This window comes from Lepus europaeus, chromosome 12 (genome assembly GCF_033115175.1).
Source record: "Lepus europaeus isolate LE1 chromosome 12, mLepTim1.pri, whole genome shotgun sequence".
Taxonomy (NCBI): domain Eukaryota; kingdom Metazoa; phylum Chordata; class Mammalia; order Lagomorpha; family Leporidae; genus Lepus; species Lepus europaeus.
In genome coordinates, this window is record NC_084838.1 from 101,590,347 (window position 1) to 101,615,104 (window position 24,758).

Below are 24,758 nucleotides of genomic sequence, written 5' to 3' on the forward strand. Positions count from 1 at the left end.
TCTTCCAGGTCTCCCATGTGGGTGCAGGAGCCCCACACCTTTGCCCTGCCCTTTTCTGTGAGCTCACGCCCTGCCTGACCTCACCTGTATGTCCACCTACCAATCAGACTACGTAACCACTCCCCCTATGAAGTGAATAAAAGCCTGGAGCACGGTGGGCCCCTTTCTTGCTGTCCACTGCCTCTGCCTTCCTGCCTGGGTGCTCTGCTCCACATGGCTCCCGGCCTGCTCTCTGCCTGGTCTGGACCCAGCCTGTGCTTCTAGACTTCCTTATCCCCTGATTAGAGCCCTCACTTTCCTGTGCATTTCTCCCACTGAATCAGGATGAAACACTTTCTGGCTTCTTTCAGCTGATATTCAGAGTTCTTATCTGAATAGATAGCAAGAACTCTCAAAATATTAAAAATGAATAATAAGGCTGGGTGATATCAGGCCTAACTCTAATCAACAATTAGAGTAAATATTCAAATTAAAAGGCAGAGACTGTCAAACTGGAATTTTCTTTTTCAAAACAAAAAAGAAAAGATCCAACGAAGCGCTGTTTAAAGATGGTCTTTGGACTCAAAGATACAGAAAAGACTGCAAATGAAAGAGGAAAGAGGAGGAGACAGAGGAAGAAGGAAAGAGGTGGTGAACTGTGATGACTGGAAAAGCTGTTATACAGACAATAAGGTAAGAAAGCTGAGGATACATGGTAGGCCTGGAATAGCTCAGGGTTCTGGCCTTTCGTACCCTCAGAAAAGAGAGATGGAAAAGGGAGACAGAGCAGACTTCTACAGAGACAGTTCACTTTATTGAAGCAAACAGGGGCAATGGTCTGTTCTTGCGAAGAGACTTGGTGGGTTTTATCTGCTCTGGTTGCCAAGGGAACTTGGCACCAGGGGCTTTCCAGAAGCCTTGTAGGCCTTTTGCTTATCTAGTTTTGCAAGCAGTTTTGCAGGGGCTAGACAGAGAGAGACCACGGTGGGGGTGGGAAGGTGACATTCTTGTGACCAGTTTCATCCTTTAATACTAGTATCAGACAAAATAAATTTCAAAATAAAGCAAATCGCCAGAAATAAGAAGGAACTTACCCTAGTGATAAAAGGGTAATAAAACATAAAAATCATAAATAGGCCGGCACCATGGCTCAACAGGCTAATCCTCCGCCTTGCGGCGCCGGCACACCGGGTTCTAGTCCCGGTTGGGGCACCGATCCTGTCCCGGTTGCCCCTCTTCCAGGCCAGCTCTCTGCTGTGGCTAGGGAGTGCAGTGGAGGATGGCCCAAGTCCTTGGGTCCTGCACCCCATGGGAGACCAGGAGAAGCACCTGGCTCCTGCCATCGGATCAGCGCGGTGCGCCGGCCGCAGCGCGCTACCGCGGCGGCCATTGGAGGGTGAACCAACGGCAAAAGGAAGACCTTTCTCTCTGTCTCTCTCTCTCACTGTCCACTCTGCCTGTCAAAAAAAAAATCATAAATATAAATGCCTTTTAATATCTTCATAAGACACCTCTCACAGCCGTATCTAAAACTGGGACAGTTCCCAGGACAAAAACTTCTCCTTCCTCACTCTGTATCTCCTCCCAGATAAATGCATTACACTCCCAACCTACGGGCTCATATCCAGACCTCCCTTCAGAACTATGTACTTGGCTTCCCACTGTTCTCTCCTGGCTTCTTTAGAAGGCTTAGTTAATATCAGCATTAATTATAACACTGCAGGCCAGCACCGTGGCTTAACAGGCTAATCCTCCGCCTTGCGGCGCTGGCACACCGGGTTCTAGTCCCAGTTGGGGCACCGGATTCTATCCCGGTTGCCCCTCTTCCAGGCCAGCTCTCTGCTATGGCAGAGACAGTGGAGGATGGCCAAGTGCTTAGGCCCTGCACCCCATGGGAGACCAGGAGAAACACCTGGCTCCTGGCTTTGAATCAGTGCGATGCGCCGGCCGCAGCAGCCATTGGAGGGTGAACCAACAGCAAAAAGGAAGACCTTTCTCTCTGTCTGTCTCTCACTATCCACTCTGCCTGTCCAAAAAAAAAATTATAACACTGCATTATTGGATCTCTGACATGTACAGACAGAATACACACAGCATTAATAACATAACATAAAGGAGTGAGAAGGAAAGAAAGCTGTACTGGAAGAAAATTTTCATAGTTTCTTGGAATTAGATAGGCTGAAATACACTGCAATATGATGCATATTTTAATCCCTAAGAACTAAAATTTTCAAGTTTAAAAAAATCAACACATAACACAAAAGAAGGAGCAAAGGATGAGAATTTTGAAGACCTAAAAAAAATTTAGAAAACAAATATCAAAAATGGCAGACATAAATCCAATCATATCAATAAGTACCTTAAATTGAAAGCACCAAACATTCAAACTAGATAAAAAGCAAGATGTAATAATATGTTATCTTCAATAAACACACTTTGGATGCAAAGTACAAACAGGTTCAAAGTAAAATGGAGAAAGTGTAACATGCAAAGAGGAATCCAGAGGCAGCTGGACTGGCTATGTTTTTATCTGGCAAAACAGCCTTTAAGTCTAGAAATACTACTGGAGACAAAGACAGAGATTGCATCACAATGAAAGAGTCAAAGCAGCTGGAGATGAAAGATCTACATAGGCAACAGCAGAGTCTAACAGAAGGGATGGGCCCAAAACTGCCAAAGGTAAAAAGAGTTCACCAGTAATAGGTGGAGAATGCAATACCCAGCTCGTAAGAACGCATAGAGCACCCAGACAGAAAATGAACAGGGTATAGAGGAACAGCAGCATCAACCAACTTGACCCGACATTTACAGAGTACTCCACCCAGCAGATAAAGTAACAGCAGAGCACACATTCTTTTAAATTATACATGGAGCATACTTCAAAGAAGACTATAGACTATCACAATATCTCATCACTATCATATCTCAATAAATCAGACAGTATGTAGTCATAATAGAACTAAATTAAAAATCAACAAAAAGAAATGGGAGAGGGAGGCTGGCACTGTAGTGTAATGGGTAAAGCCATCACCTGCAGTGCCAGTATCCCATATGGCCCTCAGTTCGATCCTGGTTCCTCCAATTTCCATCCAGCTCTTTGCCATGGCTTGGGAAAGCAGTAAATATGGCCCCTGCGTCTGCATGGGAGACCTGGAAGAAGCTCCTGGCTCTTAGCTCCTGGCTTCAGATCAGCCCAGCTCCTGCCATTGTGGCCATTTGGGGAGTGAACTAGCAGATGGAAGATCCTCTCTCTCTCTCTCTCTAATTCTGACTTTCAAATAAATATATAAATCTTTAAAAAAAGAAAGAAAATTGGAAAATCCTGAAATACTAGGAAATTAAACAACACACTTCTAAATAATCCATGAGTCCAAGAGAAACCACAAACTTAAACATATTTTGAACAGATTCAAACAAAAACACATCATATCACTTAGAGAATGCACTCAAATCACTGTTGACAAAAGAAAAGTCTCAGAACCAATAACCTAAGATCAATAAGACAGAAAAGCAGGGAAAATCAATAAACCAGACATTGGTTCTTTCACATAATACTGACATTTGGCTATACCAGGGTTTCTCAGCCTCAGCTTCCTTGACATTTAAACCAGATAATCCTTTCTTGCCGGGGGAGCAGAGAGGCGTGCAATACACTATACAATGTTTAACAGCATCTCTGATCTCTATCCAACAGCTTCCAGTTGCAACACCCCCAAAAAAGCATTTTATGAACAAAATGGTCTCCAAACATTGTTAATGTCCCCTGGGGGAAAAAATGGAACAAAATTAACCCTGGTGATTCAGAAAAAGCAAAAAAGGGAGAAGAATCAAACTACCACAATCAGGGATGAAGAGGGGACAGCCCTTCCCATTCTGTAGAAATTGATAATAAGAAAATGTTGCCAACAAATTAAAATTGGAACATTTGCATGAAATAATTAAATGTTTTTAGCAAAAAATAAGGACAAATTACAGGAGGTATTGTGCATACTGCAAATAAGTAATCCAATATTAGAGACAGAAAATGTAATGAATCCAAGAAACACTAAGAGCAAACTGCGGAAATTTTGTTTGAATTGTTTGAATAAGGTGCACTGCAGGAGTTGGTTTGCTCTTTTTTTTTTTTTCTGACAGGTAGAGTGGACAGTGAGAGACAGAGAGAGAGAGAAAGGTCTTCCTTTTCTGTTGGTTCACCCCCCAATGGCTGCTGTAGCCGGCCCACTGCGCTGATCCGAAGCTAGGAGCCAGGTGCTTCTCCTGGTCTCCCAAGCAGGTGCAGGGCCCAAGCACTTGGGCCATCCTGCATTGCACTCCCGGGCCACAGCAGAGAGCTGGACTGGAAGAGGAGCAACTGGGACAGAATCCTGTGCCCCGACTGGGACTAGAACCCAGGGTGCCAGTGCCGCAGGCAGAGGATTAGCCTATTGAGCTAAGGCGCCAGCCGTTTTGCTCTTTTAATCATTTAAATACACATGTGTGCCTGCTGTAACAATTCTAACAGTATACAACATCTAAAGTCAAAGCAAGAGTTCACACTTCATCCTTTCCATATCTAGTCCCGCTGATGCAATACTGCCAACAAGGGGTAAGGTAGCTTTCCTGTATGTGTGTGGGCACAGCCTGTTCCTGCAAACATCACATATAATTGCTGATTCTGTACAAAAACAAGACTATACCTACAGAGTTACATGAACCAAAGGGACTTGCTTTTTATTCAATATATTACATGTAGGCCTCCAGGACAATTCATATACTTCCACCAATGAACCATTATGTTCCACATGATAATTATTTTTCAGTGTCCATTAATAAAGTCTATAGCAACACAGCCATACCTGTCCATTTATGGTCATCTATGGCTGTTTCTGTGCTACAGGGCAGAGTGCAGTAAATGTGACAAAGGCTATATGGCCCACAAAACCCAACACATATGCTATCTGGCCCCTCATTGAGTAAGCTTGGCATTCTCTGCTTTAGAGAAGTGGCTTTCAATTTTGGAGTCACCTGGAAAGCATTAACAATGATGATTAAATTGGTTCTGGGTGAGCCTGGGTGCTGGGATTACAAGACACACAGTATTTTATTTATTATTGATAACACTTGCATAATATGACTATCAAGGTCTAGTTTGACTGTATTAAATTTTTTTTTTTTTTGGACAGGCAGAGTGGATAGTGAGAGAGAGAGAGACAGAGAGAAAGGTCTTCCTTTTTGCCGTTGGTTTACCCTCCAATGGCCGCTGTGGCCTGCGCATCGTGCTGATCCAAAGCCAGGAGAGGAGCCAGGTGCTTCTCCTGGTCTCCCATGTGGGTGCAGGACCCAAGGACTTGGGCCTCCACTGTCTTCCCGGGCCATAGCAGAGAGCTGGCCTGGAAGAGGGGCAACCGGGATAGAATCCGGCACACCAACTGGGACTAGAACCTGGTGTGCCAGCACCGCAAGGCGAAGATTAACCTGTTAAGCCACGGCGCCAGCCAAGTTTGACTATATTAAAATTTAACCATACTCTCGATGCATATTTAGACTGTCTCTTGATCTTTGATCTTACAAATAATACTGCAATAAATACTATCAACATTTCTTTTTAAAAAAAGATTTTGTTTATTTGAAAGGCAGAGTTAGGGGCTGACACTGTGGCATAGTGGTTAAGCCACCAACTACAGTGCTGACATCCCATTCAGGCACAGTTCAAGACCTGGCTGCTCCACTTCCTGTCCAGCTCTCTGCTATGGCCTGGGAAAGCAGCAGAAGATGGACCAAGTCTTTGGGCCTCTGCACCCACGTGGGAGACTCAGAGGAAACTCCTGCTTTGGATTGGCACAGCTCTGGCCGTCGCAGCCATCTGGGGAGTGAACCAGCAGATGGGAGGATGAGAGACCCCTCTTTCTCCCTTTATTTCTCTCTCTTTCTCTATCTCTCTGCCTATAACGCTTTCAAATAAAATACATGAATCTTTAAAAAAAGGTGGAGTTAAAAGGGGTGGGTATCTTCAAATGGCTGCAATTGCTGGGTCTAGCCCAGGTCAAAGCCAGGAGCTAGAGCTTCTTCCAGTTCTCCCATGTCAGTGCAGGGACCCAAGGACTTGGGCCATCTTCTGCTGTTTTCCCAAGTGCATTAGCAGTGAGCTGGTTCAGAAGTGGAGCAGGGGCCGATGTTATGGCATAGCAGGTAAAGCCACTGCCTGCAGTGCCAGCATCCCATATGGGCACCAGTTCACATCCCGGCTGCTCCACTTCCAATCCAGCTCTCTGCTATGGCCCAGGAAAGCAGTAGAAGATGGCCCAAGGCCTTAGGCTCCTGCCCCCACGTGGGAGACCCAAAGGAAGCTCTTGAATCCTGCCTTTGGATCAGTGCAGCTCCAACCATTGTGGCCAACTGGGGAGTGAACCAGCGGATGAAGACCTCTCTCTCTCTCTCTCTCTCTCTCTCTCTCTCTCTGTCTTCTCTGCCTCTCTTAATGTCTGTACGTAACTGTGACTTTCAAATAAATAAATAAATCTTAAAAACAAAAAAAGAAAGAAAAGAAGTAGAGTAGCAGGGACTCAAACCAGCATCCATATGGGATGCTGGCATCACAGGCAGCAGCATTACCCACTATGCCACAGCACTGGCTCCAAACATTCTTATGCTAGTATTGTTATTTCAGTCAAATACATCTCTAACTCTTTATCTAATTATCAGAGGCAAAGACAGAGACTGACTGAGCTCCCATTTACTGATTCATTCCACAAATGCCTGCAATGACAGGGGCTGAGCCAGGGTCAAAACTGGGAGCTGGGAATTCAATCCACGTGTTCCACACAGGTGACAGGGACCCAATCACCTGAGTCATCATGGCACGATGGCATAGCTGGTAAAGCCACCACCTGCAGTGCCGGCATCCCGTATGGGTGCCAGTTCGAGTCCTGGGTGTTCCACTTCCAATCCAGCTCTTTACTGTGGCCTGGGAAAGCAGAAGATGGCCCAAGTGCTTGGTCCCCTGCACCTACATGGGAGACCTGAAAGAAGCTCCCAGCTCCTGGCTTTGGATTGGCGCAGCTCCAGCCGTTGCGGCCAATGGGGAGTGAACCAGCAGACAGGAAGATCTCTTTCCCTTTTGGTTGGTTCCTCTCTGTGTATCACTCTGTCGTTCAAATAAATAACTTTTTTAACAATTGTGAATTGGGCCCCCTGCCCGAACTATGGCACCGGCAGTGTCAGCATCCCATATGGGCACTAATTCTCTCCCTCTCTCTCTCTCTCTCTCTCACTCACTCTTTCTCACTGCGTCTTCCTCTCCTTCTCTATAACTCTTGCAAATAAATCTTTTTTAAAAATTGAGAATTGTCTGGACCTTAATTTTAACAGAAATGCCATTAAAGTGTTGCCAGTAAATATTAAGCTAGCTGATTTTTCCCTTATTGTGAGAGACACACACACATACACACACACCCAGAAATCAAGCACAGGTTTTGGAATGTTAACAAAGTCTTTTGTTCTTAATATCCACTGAGATAATTACATGGATTTCATTCAACTTGTCCAAATAATGTTATACTAATATACTGCCTTACATTAAATCGTTTGTATTTGCATTCATTTTCTTTAGCAATGATCTTCATTTCTCTTGTGCCCTTGTCAAGGTTTGATATCAAGTTAATATTATTAGGGGCAGGCGCTGTGGCGCACAGGGTTAACGCCCTGGCTTGAAGCTCCGGCATCCCATACAGGTGCTGGTTCTAGTCCCAGCTGCTCCCCTTCCAATCCAGCTCTCTGCTATGGCCTGGGAAAGCAGTAGAAGATGGCCCAAGGCCTTGGGCCCCTGCACCCGCGTGGGAGACCCAGAAGAAGTTCCTGGCTCCTGAATTTGGATTGATGCAGCTCCGGCTGTTGCGGCCATCTGGGGAGTGAACCATCGGATGGAGGACCTCTCTCTCTCTGCCTCTCCAATCTTTCTCTCTTTACCTCTGATTTTCAAATAAATAAATACCTCTTTTTTAAAAAAAAAAAAGTTAATATAACTAGCTTCATAAAACAAATAATTACAAGTGACATCTACTGAACATTTTTTATTCTCATTTTTCATGCTGTTCATGTGAATTTCATCACAGTCCCATGATATCTGTTACCTCTCCTCCAGAGATGGTGTAGCTAAATCCTAGAGATTCAGTAACTTCCCTAAGGAACCCAGTCACTGAGGACAGAGGTGAATTTCAAGGTGGGGGCATGCTAATATCCAACATTCCATGCTACTTGACACCTTTCTGTCAACACTCTATGGAGAGTCACCCTGGGGTTACTTGATGGGCTAGGAAAGTCTCTAGCTAAGGGTGTTGCAAATTCCCCAGCTCTGCTAACAACTAGAAAATCTGCTAGACCACAAGAAAGCTGACTCTTTGCAAGCTGGACATTCAGATTCTAGTCCATTCTGCAAGCAGTGAACCTCTGGCTGTCCTGCCCACTTGCTGCGTCCCTGTAGCCTGTTCAGTACATCTATCTGCTCTCTCCATCTGGACGGCAACACACTTTACAACCACAAGTAAAACTGGAATTCAGAACTTTCCAAAAATGGGGCAGTAAGAAAATACATCAGTAAAATTGTAATAATCAAAAATAATGTATTGGGGCCGGCACTGTGGTGCAGCAGGTAAAGCCACCGCCTGTAGTGCCAGCATCCCACATGGGTGCCAGTTTGAGTCCTGGCTGCTCCACTCCCAATAAAGCTCTCTGCTATGGCCTGGGAAAGCAGTAGAAAATGGCCCAAGCCTTTGGGCCCCTGCACCCATGTGGGAGACCTGGAAGAATTCCTGGCTTTGGATAGGCTCAGCTCCAACCATTGAGGCCAATTGGGGAGTGAACCTGTGGATAGAAGACCCTCTCTCTCTCTCTCTGCCTCTCCTCTTTCTGTGTAACTCTGACTTTCAAATAAATAAATCTTGAAAAAAAAATAATGTGTTGAGGATCAGTCTCTTCCAAAGTTCTTCAGTTTTCTACTTGTTGAACCAATTTAATAAAGTTCAATTTTTATAGAAAGTTACAGATTTATCAAGTTTGAACATTCCTAGCATCTACTTTGAAACAACTCCAAAAAGCAAAGCAGAGACTCAAGTTTACCTTGACTTTCAGCAAGATGAGGAATCTTTGATGTGACAGATGGCAGTATCTGATTCTGCTGATTCAGTGTCCCACAATCCGAGAATTATTGGTAAGGCTAAAAAAAAAAAAAAAAGGAGGAAAAAAAAAAGAAAACAAAAGCAAATGTTATCTAACATCAGGATACATTCTATACCAACTGTAAAGTCAGTACTACAAGATCACTGTGTATTTGGAGGAGGCTGTAGGGTGGAAGGTTCTGTAGATATTTGTTAAGTCGATTTGGTCTATAGTGTCAATTAACTCTACTGTTTCCTTGCTGATTTTCTGTCTGGTTGATCTGTCCATTGCTCAAAGTGGGATATTGAAGTCCCTCATTACTACTGTATTGGAGTCTCTGTCTCCCTTTAGATCCAATAACATTTCTTTTCAATAGCCAGGTGCCTTGTAATTAGGTGCATATACATTTATAATAGTTACATCTTCCTGTTGAATTGATCCCTTAATCATTACATAGTGCCCTTCTTTGAGTCTTTTAACAGGTTTTGTGTTAAAGTCTATTCTGTCCTATATTAGGATGGCTACATCCGATTTTTGGTTTTTGTTAGCATGGAATACCTTTTTCCATCCTTTCACTTTCAGTCTGCATGCATCTTTGTTGGTGAGATGTGTTTCTTGTAGGCAACAAATGCATGGGTTTTTAATCCATTCTGTCTGTTTGTATCTTTTAACTGGAGAGTTGAGGCCATTTACATTCAAGGCAACTATTGATAAGCAACGACTTTGCTCTGCCATTTTCCCCAAAATATTCCTAGTTTTTACTTTGGAATTCCTTTGACTTTTACTGGGAGATTTTCTTCCTTTACCTTCTTTCATAGTGATGACCATGTTTCTGTGTTTCTGTGTGCAGCACATCATTAGGCATCTTCTGTGGGGCTGGATGGCTGGTGACATAGTCTCTCAATTTCTGTTTGTTAGGGAAGTCTTTATTTCACCATCATTCATAAATGAGAGCTTTGCAGGGTGTAGTATTCTGAGTTGACAGTTTTTTTCTCTTAAGACTTGGAATGTATCTCACCATTCTCTCCTAGCCTTGCAGGGTTTCTGATGAGAAGTCAGCTGTGAGTCTAATTGGAGATCCTCTGAAAGTAATCTGGCATTTCCCTTGTGCACATTTTAGAATCTTCCCTTTATGTTTTACTGTGGAGAGTTGATTACAATGTGTCGGATGAAGATCTTTTCTGGTGATGTGTATTAGGAGTGTTATGTGCTTCCTGTACTTGGATGCCCCTTTCTTTCTCCAAATGAGGGAAGTTTCCTCTTATTACTTCACTAAAAAGGCCCTCTAATGCTTTCTCTCTTTCCACACATTCTGGAACTCCTAAAACCCATCCGTCAACCATAACACAACACAAAAACTTATATATGTGTGTGTGCGTATATGTCTGTATGCATTCGTCTCTGTATGTGTTTCTGTCACAATAGTTTGAACTCAGAAGTAGATAAGAGACTTCTGCTTTCTTCCATTAAGCCAAACATGACGGAGATCTACAAAAATGTTGTCAAACTATGTCACTCTTCTTACTAAATATGTTTGTTTTGGTAAATGAGTTATTTTACCATAATACAGAAATGTTGGGGCCAGCAGTGCAAGGTATTGGGTAAAGCCACTACCTGGGGCACCAGCACAAAACCTAGCTGCTCCACTTCCAATCCAGCTCTCTGCCATGGCCTGGGAAAGCAGTGCAAGATGGCCCAAGCCCTTGGGCCACTGCACCCACATGGGAGACCCAGAAGAAGCTCCTGGCTCCTGGCTTCAGAATGGCCAAGCTCTGGGCATTGAGGCCATCTGGGGAGTGAACCAGTGGATGGAAGACCTCCCTCTCTCTTCTGTAACTCTCTCAAGTAAATTAAAAAATCTTAAAAAAAAAAAAACAGAAATGTTGGTTACTATGGTTACTATCAATATTAACAAGCCGTCATTTACTGAGTCAGCCAGGCACTATTTAATCTTCACATCCTTATTGTAACAGTATTATCATTAAAATAATTTTATAGCTGACAAAACTGAGGTGTAGCAGACAGAGTTAAGCAGACTGTTCAAGGCTGTACAGCTAAGAAAACCTGAACATGGAACCAGTCTGCCTTTTAACCAAACTTCAGACAATTCCTTGGCACTTTAGAACTTTCACAGAGATGATATAATGAGCTCTGACTCCGAAGACAAACTTTTCCTGCGAAGGTCCAGATAACAAATATTTTAGGCATTGTGAGCCACAGTCTGTCAAATTCCTCCACTTGGCAACCACAATGCAAATGCAGCATGGAAGGAGCAGGCCTGTGTTCCAATAAAATTCTCTTCACATAACTCAAACCCAAATTTCCTTCAGTCCTCAGGTGTCACAAAGTATTATTTTGACTTTTGAAAAGCAATTAAAAATATAAAACCCATTCTTAGGTCACAGGGCACACAACACAAAGAGAGGCCTTACATGGCCATGAGCCATAGTATACTGACTACTGTTTTAATATTAATAAACACTAACAAAATAATATAAACGTACTATTAAACATGAATAGCATTTTGAAGTAATGAGTTTCTAACAATTATGTCTGCAATTTCTATATATAAAAATATTTAGAATTACCTTTTCTCTGATACCACTTTTAACTTGCTCATCTTGAGTTACTTCATTTCATCATTGCAGGTAATCTGAAAGAAAAACGTTAATGACATTAAACACTTACACAACTGTGTTTTCTATTTTTAAGATGTCATAAAAGCCAGGCAATGAAAAATGTTCATGGTGGGCAACACAAGACAGCACTGGAAACCAAAAGGGTTTTTTAAGTGCTTCTGGAGGGTCCCCTCAATGTGGAACATCTGACTATTAAAATAGCTAAAATCAGCCAGGAGGACGTTAGCAAAATCCTGGTGCTACAAAAATGCAGTTTGTGATCTGCTGTTAGGAATTCTTTTGAGACATTCTTACTGTTCTAATATTCCACCTTAAAATACTTGAACTACCCACTGCATCCTGTGATTAATGTACGTATTGTTTGCCATTCATACAATGGCCAAAGACTGGTAAATAAGTATGATTATTTCTGTATGAGAACACTTTCAATTAGTAACAGGTTGATTCTACAGAGTAAAGAATATCTATATCATTATCTTGCTGAATGTACATAATACACATTTTCCCTCCATATTAAGAAAATAAAGTCTGTACACTTTAAACAACCTTCAATAGCAAGACACACAATTCTTATTATTGTTCAGATTTATTTTCTATTCACCAAAAAATACCCTGAATGTCTTCTACTTTTATATAGCAATGCTTAGAAATGAAGAGTTTTGTGGTATCACTGAAAAGTGAAACAATGACCCTGTTTTAGTAATGCTACATTTAAACCAAAACAAACGCAAAACAGCAGTCTTGAAATGGGTTAACTTAGATTCAGAATTTTTTCTGAATCTGTAATTTTTATATCAATAAGAACTTTTCAACAAAATACAACTCAAAAGCAAGGAAATAGGTATTTAGGACCATGCACAAAAATTAGGACATTTTAAAGTCCATGAGGAATTTTACACTGCTACTTATTCTTTCTTTTAATAGACTCATTTTTTAAAGTGACTACAAATTCAGAGTAACTTTTCTAGCTTCCAAAGTATTAAGAGTCACTATATACCTAAAGGCAGGGGGGAAAAATCATATGTGCTTTCACTGTTGCTGTCATAAAAAGAAATTATGTCATTTCTACTTGTTGAGCGCTAAGACTCTCTCTAAAACTACATTAACAGCACATGTCATGAAAAGGTCGCTGCAAATTTTATTAGAACTATAAAGACTAATGTTGGGTACTTGCCATAGCCAACTCTATTTCAACAGTTAAGAAGTTACTCAAATTTTCAGGTAACAACAGGTTATTTTTATTTTTTTATTTTATTTATTTATTTATTTTTTTGAAAGGCAGAGTGGACAGTGAGAGAGAGAGAGAGAGAGACAGAGAGAAAGGTCTTCCTTTTTGCCATTGGTTCACCCTCCAATGGCTGCTACGGCCGGTGCATCTCACTGATCTGAAGCCAGGAGCCAGGTTGCTCCTGGTCTCCCATGTGGGTGCAGGGCCCAAGGACTTGGGCCATCCTCCACTGCCTTCCCGGGCCATAGCAGAGAGCTGGCCTGGAAGAGGGGCAACCGGGATAGAATCCAGTGCCCCAACCGGGACTAGAACCCAGTGTGCTGGCGCTGCAAGGCGGAGGATTAGCCTGTTAAGCCACAGCGCCCTCCTCAACAATACAGGTTAACCACATTCTCCTCTTGCTTCAGAAAGAGTAAAAAAAAAAAATAGCAGACAGTAAAGAAATAAAGTTCTGTTTAAGTCTACAGTGGCAAAAAAAAAAAAAAAAAAGTAAGGGGCACAGAAGAATGGGTATTCTGTCCAGAATCCAGGAAACTGAGACTCCATGAACTCAGGAAATGCATCTCAAGGATCTAGAAAAACTGCAGCAAACCAGACCCAAATCTAGTAGGAGAAGAGAAAGAATTAAAATCAGAGAAGAAATCAAAAGGATTGAATCAAAAAAAAATTACAAAAATCAGCCAAACGAGGAGCTGGTTTTTTGAAAAAATAAACAAAATTGACACCCCATTGGCCCAACTAACTAAAAAAAGAAGAGAAAAGACCCAAATCAATAAAATCAGAGATGAAAAAGGAAACATAACAACAGACACCACAGAAATAAATAGAATTATCAGAAATTACTACAAGGATTTGTATGCCATCAAACAGGGAAATCTATCAGAAATGGATAGATTCCTGGACACATACAACCTACCTACATTGAACCAGGAAGACATAGAAAATCTAAACAGACCCATAACTGACACAGAAATTGAAACAGTAATAAAGGCCCTCCCAACAAAGAAAAGCCCAGGACCAGATGGATACACTGCTGAATTCTACCAGACATTTAAAGAAGAATTAACCCCAATTCTCCTCAAACTATTCAGAGCTATCAAAAAAGAGGGAATCCACCCAAATTCTTTCTATGAAGCCAGCATCACCTTAATTCCTAAGCTGGAAAAATATGCAGCATTGAAAGAGAATTACAGACCAATATCCCTGATGAACATAGATGCAAAAATCCTCAAAAATCTGGCCAATGGAATGCAACAACACATCAGAAAAATCACCCACCCAGACCAAGTGGGATTTATCCCTGGTATGCAGGGATGGTTCAATGTTCACAAATCAATGTGATACACCACATTAACAAACTGCAGAAGAAAAACCATATGATTATCTCAAAGGATGCAGAGAAAGCATCTGATAAAATTCAATACCCTTTCATGATGAAAACCCTAAGCAAACTGGGTATAGAAGGAACATTCCTCAATACAATCAAAGCAATTTATGAAAAACCCATGGCCAGTATCCTATTGAATGGGGAAAAGTTAGAAGCATTTCCAATGAGATCTGGTACCAGACAGGAATGCCCACTCTCACCATTGCTATTCAATATAGTTCTGGAAGTCTTAGCCAGAGCTATTAGGCAAGAAAAAGAAATTAAAGGGATACAAATTAGGAGGGAAGACCTCCTCCACTTTCAAGTCCAGCTTCACCTTGACTCACCCTGGGAGGCAGCAAGGAATGGCTCCAGTACCTGAGTCCTTGCCACCCACAGGGTAGATCTGTATTGAGTGCCAGCCTCCTACTTCAACCTGGCCCAGCCCCAGCTACCTAATTCTTTCTCTCTTTCCCTCTCTCTCACACTCTCTGACTTTCAAATACAAGTGCAAATAAAAGTAAATACATTTAAAACTTGTTAATACAGGAATTTGACCTTAACAGCAGAGAATCATAAAAGCAGTATCAGCCTGCTCTAGACAGCCTAACAAAAAGCACCTAACAAAAAGCAAACAATTTTGTCTGCTCTAGTGTTTAAAATAAATGCACATTTTTTTGAGGTTATCCTGATCTTTTGCTCTCAACTGGAGCTAGTTCCAGAGCATGATGGATCTAAAAGCTGTTCTGGTCTCACTGACTTAAGACTGAAATCAAGCCTATCAGCAAGCCAGCAGGCACTGGTGTGCACACACAAGGTATTGGAATCTCACACACTTAAGTTGTCCTAATTTTCATTGGGCAGAAAAGTCAAAGAAATTCTGATACCTACTCCAAAATTCAAGTTGTATATTCTAATTACATGACTAGTTCACATATACAAAATTTTAAGTTAAATAAACTGCTTAAAAATGCAAAGAAACACACAGCTCACGCTTGCAAGTTCAATCTAAATCATTTAAATACGCTCAGTGTAAGAAACTACCATGCCCTTTCATTGTTTTTGCTTACATGCCCCAATCCAGTTCTCATTCCAGCAGAACAACTTCACTATTTTATTCTCATCTATTTACACAAGGATTTCCCTGCCAAATACCATTAGAAAAAAGTCTCCAGTGCTGAAAAACATCTCCAAAACATTGGTCTACTTAACAATGATAAGCTTGACAAAAAATGTACAGACACTTTTTAAAAAAAATTTTTTTTTTTTGCTCTATGACATCTTATTACAAATAAATGGAGCCTCATGTATGGATAAAGGGTCTCATTACACTTCAATTTAATTAAATAGATTAAACAGTTTTTTCTCAACCCAGATTTCAAATGACTGTCTTAAGACTTAACCAATGCTGAAATCCTAAGTCTATATATGAATGACATATGATATTAAAATTCATTTAAGATTTAATTAATTTATTTGAGAGGCAGAGTTACAGACAGTGATAGGGAGAGACAGAAAGACATCTTCCTTTTGCTGGTTCACTCCCCAATTGGCCGCAACAGTTGGAGCTGGGACAATCTGAAGCCAGGAGCCAAGAGCTTCCGCTGGGTCTCCCACATGGGTCCAGGGGCCCAAGGACTTGGGCCATCTTTGACTGCTTTCACAGGCCACAGCAGAGAGTTGGATGGAAAGTGGAACAGCTGGGACTAGAAACAGTTCCCATATGGGAGGCTGGCACCGCAGGAGGAGGATTAACCTACTGCACCACAGCGCCTGCCCCAGATCAATTTTTTTTTTTTTTACAGGCAGAGTTAGACAGTGAGATAGAGAGACAGAGAGAAAGGTCTTCCTTTTCCGGTGGTTCATCCCCCAAATGGCTGCTAGGGCCGGTGTGGTGCGCCGATCTTAAGCCAGGAGCCAGTTGCTTCCACCCGATCTTCCATGCAGGTGCAGGAACCAAGCACTTGGTGCATCCTCCACTGCCTTACCAGGCCACATCAGAGAGCTGGACTGGAAGAGGAGCAACTGGGACAGAACCGGCACCACAACCGGGACTAGACCAGGGATACCAGTTCCGCAAGCAGAGGATTAGCCTAGTGAGCAGTGGTGCCAGCCCAGATCAAAATTCTTAACTTAAAATTTTCTCTGCCTCTAACCTATGATGGTGCCCATTAAAATGAATAAAATTGTTTTAGGGAAAGTACCATATCTCAAAATCAGTCCCAGTAGAAATCCAAATATTCAGGACATGAGGAATAAGAAAGCAATAAGGCATATAGAAAGCAATCACAGTAGTAAAACATCATAAATATGTCCTCCTTATCAGTAATGAAATGTACATGGACCAAATTTGCCAACCAAAAGACACACATTGGCAGAGTGGAGATTAAAAAAAAAAAATCAATCCCACTAAATGTCACCTGTAAGGTTCTGACTTTGGAGTCAAAGGCACAACAAGGTTCAAAGGGAATGGATGGAAAAAGATAGCCCGTGCATACAGTAACCAAAACTGGGCAGCAGTGTCTACTCTAGTATCAGACAAAATGGCTTTAAAATCAAACAAGGACGCCAGAGACAAAGAATATATTAATAAAACAAGATATTACCAAAAGGTTCAGTAGAAAGAAGGTATAATTGAAACCTATGCAAATCTAATAATAGACACCAAAATATACCAAGCAAAAATTGTCAGAATTAAAAAGGGAAACAGGAGATCTGGAAACAAAATCAGCACATGAAAGAGACAGCTGCACTCCTCACAACAGCCAAGCTATGGCATCAGCCCAGATGCCCACTGATGGATAAACAAAACCTGGTATACGTCACAATGGAATGCTATTGAACCATAACAAGGAAGGAAATCCTGACATTTTCAGAGATGTAGACGGAACTGCAGATCGTTCTGTTAAGTGAAACAAGCCACATGCAGAAAGACAAATATTGTAGGTTCACATACATATGGAAGCTAAAGCGGGTAAAAGCCACCACTTGCAATGCGGCACCCCACATCAGAGAGCAGCATCCCAGCTACCCTGCTTCCAATCAGGCAGTGGAAGATGGCCCTGCCACCCAGGTGGGAGACCAGGATGCAGTTCCTGGCTGATGGCTTCAACCTGGCCTACATCTATCTGCTGTGGCCATTTGGGGAGTGAACCAGCACACAGATCTCCACCCACCCACTCACCCACCACCACCATTCTGCCTTTCAAATAAATACATTAATTTTTTTTAAGTAGTCCATCTGAACTTAGAACAGTGTTCACTAAAGGTTGGAAAGGATAGAGGAATAAAAAGGAGCTGAATAATGGGTCCTGAAGCAAGTCAGACAGAAGTACCAAGTTCTAGTGTTCCAAAGCACAGTGGGACAACTTTAATTCCTAATAATATATTATATAAATTATAATAAACTGGAAAAGAGGAGCTAGTAGGATTTAAGAACAATGATAAGGAAACTGACTTCCTAGTTTGATTGGTTCACAGTGTATATGCACTGAAATATTACACTGTACCCTATAAATATATATAAGTGTTTCATGTTAATAAAAATGGTTAAATAATTTTAAGAACTTAAAAAATGCAGAAGTTGTTCTACAAGAATAGTTAGGATTCTTGATACACCACAACCACCACCCCCAATAAGAACAGAACAACCAGGCAAAAGTAAAGAAATAAAGGACTTGGCAACTAGATCTAACTAGATCTAAAAATTCACAGAGAGGCTGGTAAGGTAGTGCAGCGGGCTAAGCCACCACCCAAAACAAAGGCAAACCTTAAGCAAAATTAAGAAAAAAAGAAGATCCAAATTACTAACATCAAATGTGGATATAGGGCCTGTGTCGCGGCACAGCTAAGCTGATGCTGGCAATACCAGGCCAGCATCATGGCACAGCAGGTAAAGATGCCACTGGCAATGCCTGCCTCCCCAATGGAGGCTGCTTCAAATCCTGGTTGTTCCACTGCCGAACCAGCTCCCTGCTAATGGTGGAAGATGGCCCAAGTTCTTGAGCCCCTGCACCCATATGGGAGACCCAAAAGAAGCTCCTGACTCCTGGCTTCAGATCAACGCAACTCTGGCCATTGCAGCCATTTGGGGAGTAAACCAGCAGAGGAAGATCTCCCTGTCTCTCCCTCTGTCTGTAACTTTGCCTCGTCAATAAATAAATAAATCTTTTTAAAAAATAGAAAAGATATGAGGCAAAGCCAGAGAGTGCTGGGCACCTCTCCCTAACATAGCTCACATGCATCACAAATTGAGAGAAATAAATGAGAAGTAAATGGAGATTAAAAGGGGAAACAAAGCAGTTTTTTTTTTGTTTGTTTGTTTGTTCATGAGCTGGAGATTAGTTGAGGTTTTCACACTGCACGTTCGGTATTTAATACTTAATCTGCACATGTCAACAGAAATGTACAACCAAATCTGGTTTTTATTCTTAGTGTCATTTCAGATTATTGTAATTCCTCCAATTCAATCGGCTCCTGACTACAACCATTACAAAATCCCTGTATTTTCTGGGAATGACCTTTATTGTGCTGAGTATAATTTTTAATAAGGCCTTCCCCAGAGCCCAGGGTCTGACCCAGAAAAGACTAGATATTCTCAGTGCCATTTCCCTTCCTAATCAAAGTCTTGTGGAAATCCTCTTTATAATTTAAATCTACAGGTTCTCAAAGCATGGCCCATAACTCCACGGGTCCTGACGCTCTCTTAGGGTCCCCACAAGATCAAATTATTTTTATACTAAATTTAAGACTAAATTTAATATACTAAATATGTATAAATAACTTTATACAAAATTACCAGCACCTTGGAAAAAATAAAGGTGGTAACACCAAGCTGTAATTTCCATCATTCTATTTGTCATTCCCCGGAACCAGCACCTATTAAGAAAAAAATGCAGGTTTTCTTAACACAATGTCCTTGAATAATCAAGTTCCTAATTCTCCTAAGTCTCAGCCTACAAATACACCACCTTTCAATACTCTGGGTGGCAGAAAGGACATATGTGTGAAACACTTGTGCCACACACTGAATTACAGTAATTCGTCGCTATCTCAGGGCAAAGTGCTTCTCTAACGGAACTGAGAGCTTGAACTAGCCTCTCTGTTCATGAAACAAACATCACTTTGAGAGAATGACGGACGGCTACAGTTTCTCAAAATTGGGTATACTGTCTCTGTCTGTAATTCTGCCTCTCAAGTAAATTTAAAATCTTTAAAAAAAAAAAAAATGGGCATACTGGCAGAGGTTTTCTCAGAAGTGAAGTGAGTCTACTGTCCCATTAAGGAACCAACTGCCGCTTACTGGTTGCCAATGATGAACTGTAAGCTTTCAGGCAAAAATCAGAATTCTGAGAAAACAAATCATGATGATTTTAATAAGTGTGACTTTCTTTGAAAGCTGTATAAAGAACTATGCCAATATTTGGAAGAGGCTACAAGGGCATGTGGTGTGCGCTAGTATTAAAATTGCTTTGTCTTAAAACTGAGTGTGAGGATATTAGCAATACGTTGTGAAGGAGACTGCAGTGAACATACCGCGGCTGAAAAAGCTCTGGTTTGATGCTTAAACGACCAAAACCCCCCAACTTTGAAGCTGAAGAAGGCAACCCTCTCCATTATTGCAGCACAAGTTGTAGAATCTCTTGAGTGCACAGACCGTCCAGTTGTATGTATCAGACTATTCCTACTGATGGAGTGCTCCAGGTAAGGAAGGGAAATGCTGCTTGTTTTCATTTGCCCGACTCAAGTGTCTGAGAAACCACTCTCTCTTGTTCTCCTAGGCTGCAATGGAACAACTTTACCAGGTTTGGGCATTTTCTTTTCTGTATAAAACATGCTCAGCAAACTGCACCAGTTAACTAGGGTTTGGTAAATTGTTATGTTAACAATTATGACATCTGCAATGTTTTACAAAGCAACTAATTAAATAAAATCACTATTGTGAGGACTTCTCATGTAACACACCATGGGAAAAAAAATCCACTGATAACGACTTCAGATTCCACACCACATAACCTTCAGAAACTACCATTGGTGGAGTTTGTGATGTAAAATCAAACAAGAACATCAACAATTATCTGAGAAGGCTATTACTACGTCTTTGCCTTTCCCACACATTAACTGTGTGAGGCTGGATTTTCTCCAGATGCTTGTAGATACTTCACCCTGGAGAACTGACTGCAACAGACTTGATGCAGAAGCCAATATGACAATACAGCTGTTTCTATTAAACCACACAACAAAAGAGTGAGAACACTACCGTTTTGTTTTCAAAGGTCATTTTTCATTAAGAATATGCTGTTTGTGCTCATATATAATGAGTTTACAAATGCCATTTCCAGTGAAGTAACAAAAATTTTTATATTTATTTTGATTTACAATACAGTCAACATACACACATAATCCACAAGCAGCTCATTCAGGGTCCTCATTAAGTTTTGAGGCAGGTGAAGGAGTCCTAAGACCAAAGGTTTGCAAACATCTGATTTAAAGGACAGAGAATTAAAACTGGTTGCGCATCTGAAAATCCAAAACCGGAAATGCTCCAGGATACTAAACTCTCTGAGGGGCCATAAGACTCCAGAGGTGGAAAATTTCAAACATGATCTCATGCAATCAAAACATAGTCACACTCGGGGCTGGCACTGAGCATGGCGGGTTAAGCCACCACCCCTGATGCCAGCATCAGTTCTAGTTTCCGCTGCTGTTTCCAATCCGGCTCCTGCTAAGGCACCTGAGAAAGCAGTGGAAGATGGGCTCCTGCCACCCACTTGGGAGACCAGGATGGAGTTCCAGGCCCTCAGCTTCAGCCACTGTGGCCATTTGGGGAGTAAACCAGTAGACGGAAGATCTTTCCATCTCTCCCTTTCTCTGTAATTCTGCCTTTCAAATAATAAGTAAATCTTTCTAAAAAACCTTAAAGACATAGCCATACTAAAAATATGCTATGAAGTTATCTTCAGGCTATGTGTATAAGGTGAATACAAAACAGAAATGAATTCTGTGTTCAGACCCGGGTCCCATTCCTCAGATATCTTATTACAGATATGCAAACATTCCAAAATCTTAAAAAATCCAAACTCCCAAGCACTACAAATAAGGGGTACTCAACCTGTATCAGACACTGCAATCCAAGAAGAAAAGCAAGTACACAGAATCATTAATGGAAAAAAACTTTCTAAGGAAAATTACACAAAAGCTGAAGATGAACACACAATCAAATCAGAACTAACCTCATTGTACTCAACATAAAAGATCCTTACATGACAGCAATTTTGCATGTATTCTACAAACATGTACTATGCTGATCAGGTAAGCACAAATATACCCACTAATAGTTTGATAGACACTATTTTTGATAGCAGTACACGACAGGCAAAGAAACACCCAATAACAAACTCAAGACCAGACGATTAAAATAGCAGCCGTCACCCACAGGAGGGAGGCAGTCCAAGGTTCTGTCAGAAGGGACAGACAGAGATATTTCAGCACTTCTTCAGCAACAGGGGCACCCACTGCAGGGTCTAAACTGTTCTATTTAAAACTGCCTCACAGGTGGCCAAGGCAGGCCAGAGACGCTAAACTCTCAGCCCCTCAGGAGCAAATGAAGGACAACGGAATGAACCTGTTGCCTAAGGGGAAGCAGCAGCAGCAGCCCTGACAGGTACCAAGCACGTGGGATTTACCAGGCACTGTGGGCTAGACTCATCTAACACTCTAGATCACCTTAAGGATACACACCATTATCATCCCATTTTCAGAGTTTAGAAAATTGAAGCGCAAAGAGGATAAATACATCGCCTAAAACAAAGGCACGATTCAAACTCACTCTGGCTCTAAGGCCCAACCCTTGGCTACCACACTACAGTACACAGACAAGTACCACACATCACACATCTTGGACCTCCTCTTCCCTCTGCTAATGGAGGTAAACCTGTTCTTACATAGCAGTTCAGCTCAGCTAGATTTCTCTAAAGAGAACAAATGACTCAGGCCAGTTGGAACAGCTTCTCCAAACTGATACCACCCAAGTTTTCCTTGCATTAATACACTCGGCTGTTTCTGCAAAGTCCACCAGATACCATAGTAGTTTCAAGTCTGCCCCTTCATTTCCCAGTTCAGAGTGCATCAGGGATGGCTCTATTGCCGACAGAATTTTGAGAGCCTTAAAAATGAACCTGTAACTTCCCCGTGCAATCTGCCTCCCGAGACGTGGAACGAGAAACTGAACAAGTCATATAAGAACTCTGCCACACCCTGGCAAGGTAGTGATGACAGCTCAAGAGGCTAGATTTCTACCACTCAAGTGCAAGACCTGGACGGAGCTGCCAGTTCCAGGTTTCAGTACTGCCTGGCCATAGCAGTTAACCAACATTTGAGTGAACCACTGGACGAAAACTGTCTCCCAAAATACATCGATAAAAACTTAAAATAAATAAAAGAAAAAAACATCCCTCTGCCTTTAGGGTGACTATTAAGGTGTGGATAAGCCAGCACTATCTGACAGTCACTCTACATAGGAAATGCTTAAGGGCGGATCTTCCACGGTTCTGTGTAGTTTCAATATTTGAAACATGTTTTTAAAGTAGGTACCATGTAAAGCGCCTAAAATAAATCACTGGTTTGGCTTACAGAGCTGAAAACATTCCACAACACAATCACAAAAACAACTTTCTGGTTTTCCAAAAAAAAATAAAAATAAAAAATAGAAGGATAGAGAAGTTCTAAGAATAATTCCGAGGTTAACAAAGTACTGATGGTTTACAATAAGAAAAGTGAAAACGAGCGATCAAAAAGACCAGTGAGGTCGCCTCTAAGTACAAATGGTCCTGCACTGGAATCAAACGCTCCTACAATTTTGAACTCCTGCAGAACAAAAAAAAGTGTGGGGGGGGGGTGGAGGAGGGAATGGGATGAAAAATAAAATATCAAAAGCATGCATGCACACAGAATTAGTGCGGTATTGCAAAAGAGAACGTCCGCGTCAGACCCGGAGCCAGCCGCGTTAACGAGCAGTGGGCTCAGCTGTCCAGACGCACAGGGACTGCTCCCAGCCCCTCCCCCGACGAGGAACCCACCCCAAGCAGACCGTCCCGGGGCCCCGGCGGCAGAGCCTCTGCGTTCGGGTTCCACCGCAGCCGCGAACCCGCAACCCCGGCCGGCGGCTGCGGCCAGACTCTGCACTGTCACCCAGGGCCCTGCGACCCGGGCTCCCGAGCCGGCGACAGAGGCGCCCACCGCGCCCGCCCCACGGAGCCCGCGTCTCGCAGTCCGCCCGGGGCACCGGGCAGGGCCAGCGCCTCAGGCCCCGCGCTGGGGCCGCCCCCAGCCCCCGCCGAGGGAAAACTCGTCACCCACAACCTGTCAGGTGAGGGCGGCGGCCGGGGGCGCTCACCGGCTCCGGGTGGGGGCGCTGGCTGGGGGGCCGCGCCGAGCCGCGGCACCGGGCTGGGCGCCGGGCGCTGGGCGGCTGCTCGCTGAGCGCACGGCGGGTCTGTCGCCGCCCGCCGCCCGGTGTGTCCACACAAACCCCGGAGGCCGGCGAGGCGGCGGCGGCGGAGGCCGAACCTGCCCGCATCCCGGGCAACGTCAGCGCGGCGCCCATCCCACCTCACGCCTCGGCCGGCCGACCAGGAGGAGCGGGCGCGGCACCGGGACGGGCACTCTGAGCGGCCAACGGCCACGGCACGCGCAGGCGGGGGAGCCGCGGGAGAACCGGCAGCGCGCATCTCCCCCACCCCGTGCCGGGCGTCTTGCAGCCGCGCATGCGCGCGGGCACCGCCAACCGCCCGAACCGAACCGGACGGCGGGGCGGCTCCCCGCGTTCTTGCCTTCACTTCTCTGGGCGCCCAACAAGGGCTTCTCCCCACTCGCCGCCTTTTCCCAGAACTAGGCCGGCGCCCACCCGGCCACCCCCAGTCACCCTGCAGAAATCACTCTCCCACCACGCATACATCCAACTTGGGGCGGGGTCGCTGGGGGGGGGGGGGTAGGGGTCTCATCGTTCCCTGCGGCCTGCCTGGTCTCCCCCCACGGCCCCGAGGAGAGGCTGGGCAGGACCTGGCGTTAGCACTGCCCAGCGCCTTGGGGAAGCACGCAGTGGCACCGTGTGGCCCAGCCTCATTTTGGGGGTGCCGGGTGCTCTACGGCTGGCTGATCTGTTCTCTGTGTGCCCACGTGGACCACAAAGACGGCCCTGCGACGCTGGCCGCTGCCCCCCGCACGGGGAATGGCTGCTGGGCAGCCAGAGCCATGTGCCAGGGGAGAGGGGGAACGAGTGACAGCGACTTCGTTTTGCTTTTGTGCTGCTGTCTATGGTGGCCAAGGGGTGGGGTGGTGGTGGTGGTGGTGGTGGTGGGTACGCAGAGTCAATCTGCTGCCGCCAGCTACAGGAGTTCTGCGGAGAGCTGCGAGG

General features: G+C 43.5%; 1 long non-coding RNA gene across 4 annotated transcripts in view; it reads right to left on the reverse strand.

Moving 5' to 3' along the window:
• Positions 1-23,854, reverse strand: part of LOC133772062 (uncharacterized) — a 38,205-nt gene extending 14,351 nt beyond the window's left edge. For 2 of the 4 annotated variants that reach the window (XR_009867690.1, XR_009867688.1), the window contains exons 1-3: positions 23,739-23,854; positions 11,700-11,764; positions 9,073-9,169 (exon numbers count right to left, since the gene is read on the reverse strand). This is a non-coding gene — a long non-coding RNA (uncharacterized LOC133772062). Of the gene's footprint in view, positions 1-9,072; positions 9,170-11,699; positions 11,765-19,148; positions 19,210-23,704 lie in introns of those variants that run through there. The other 2 variants (XR_009867689.1, XR_009867691.1) reach the window with 2 other exon arrangements.
• Positions 23,855-24,758: the final 904 nt, after the last annotated feature.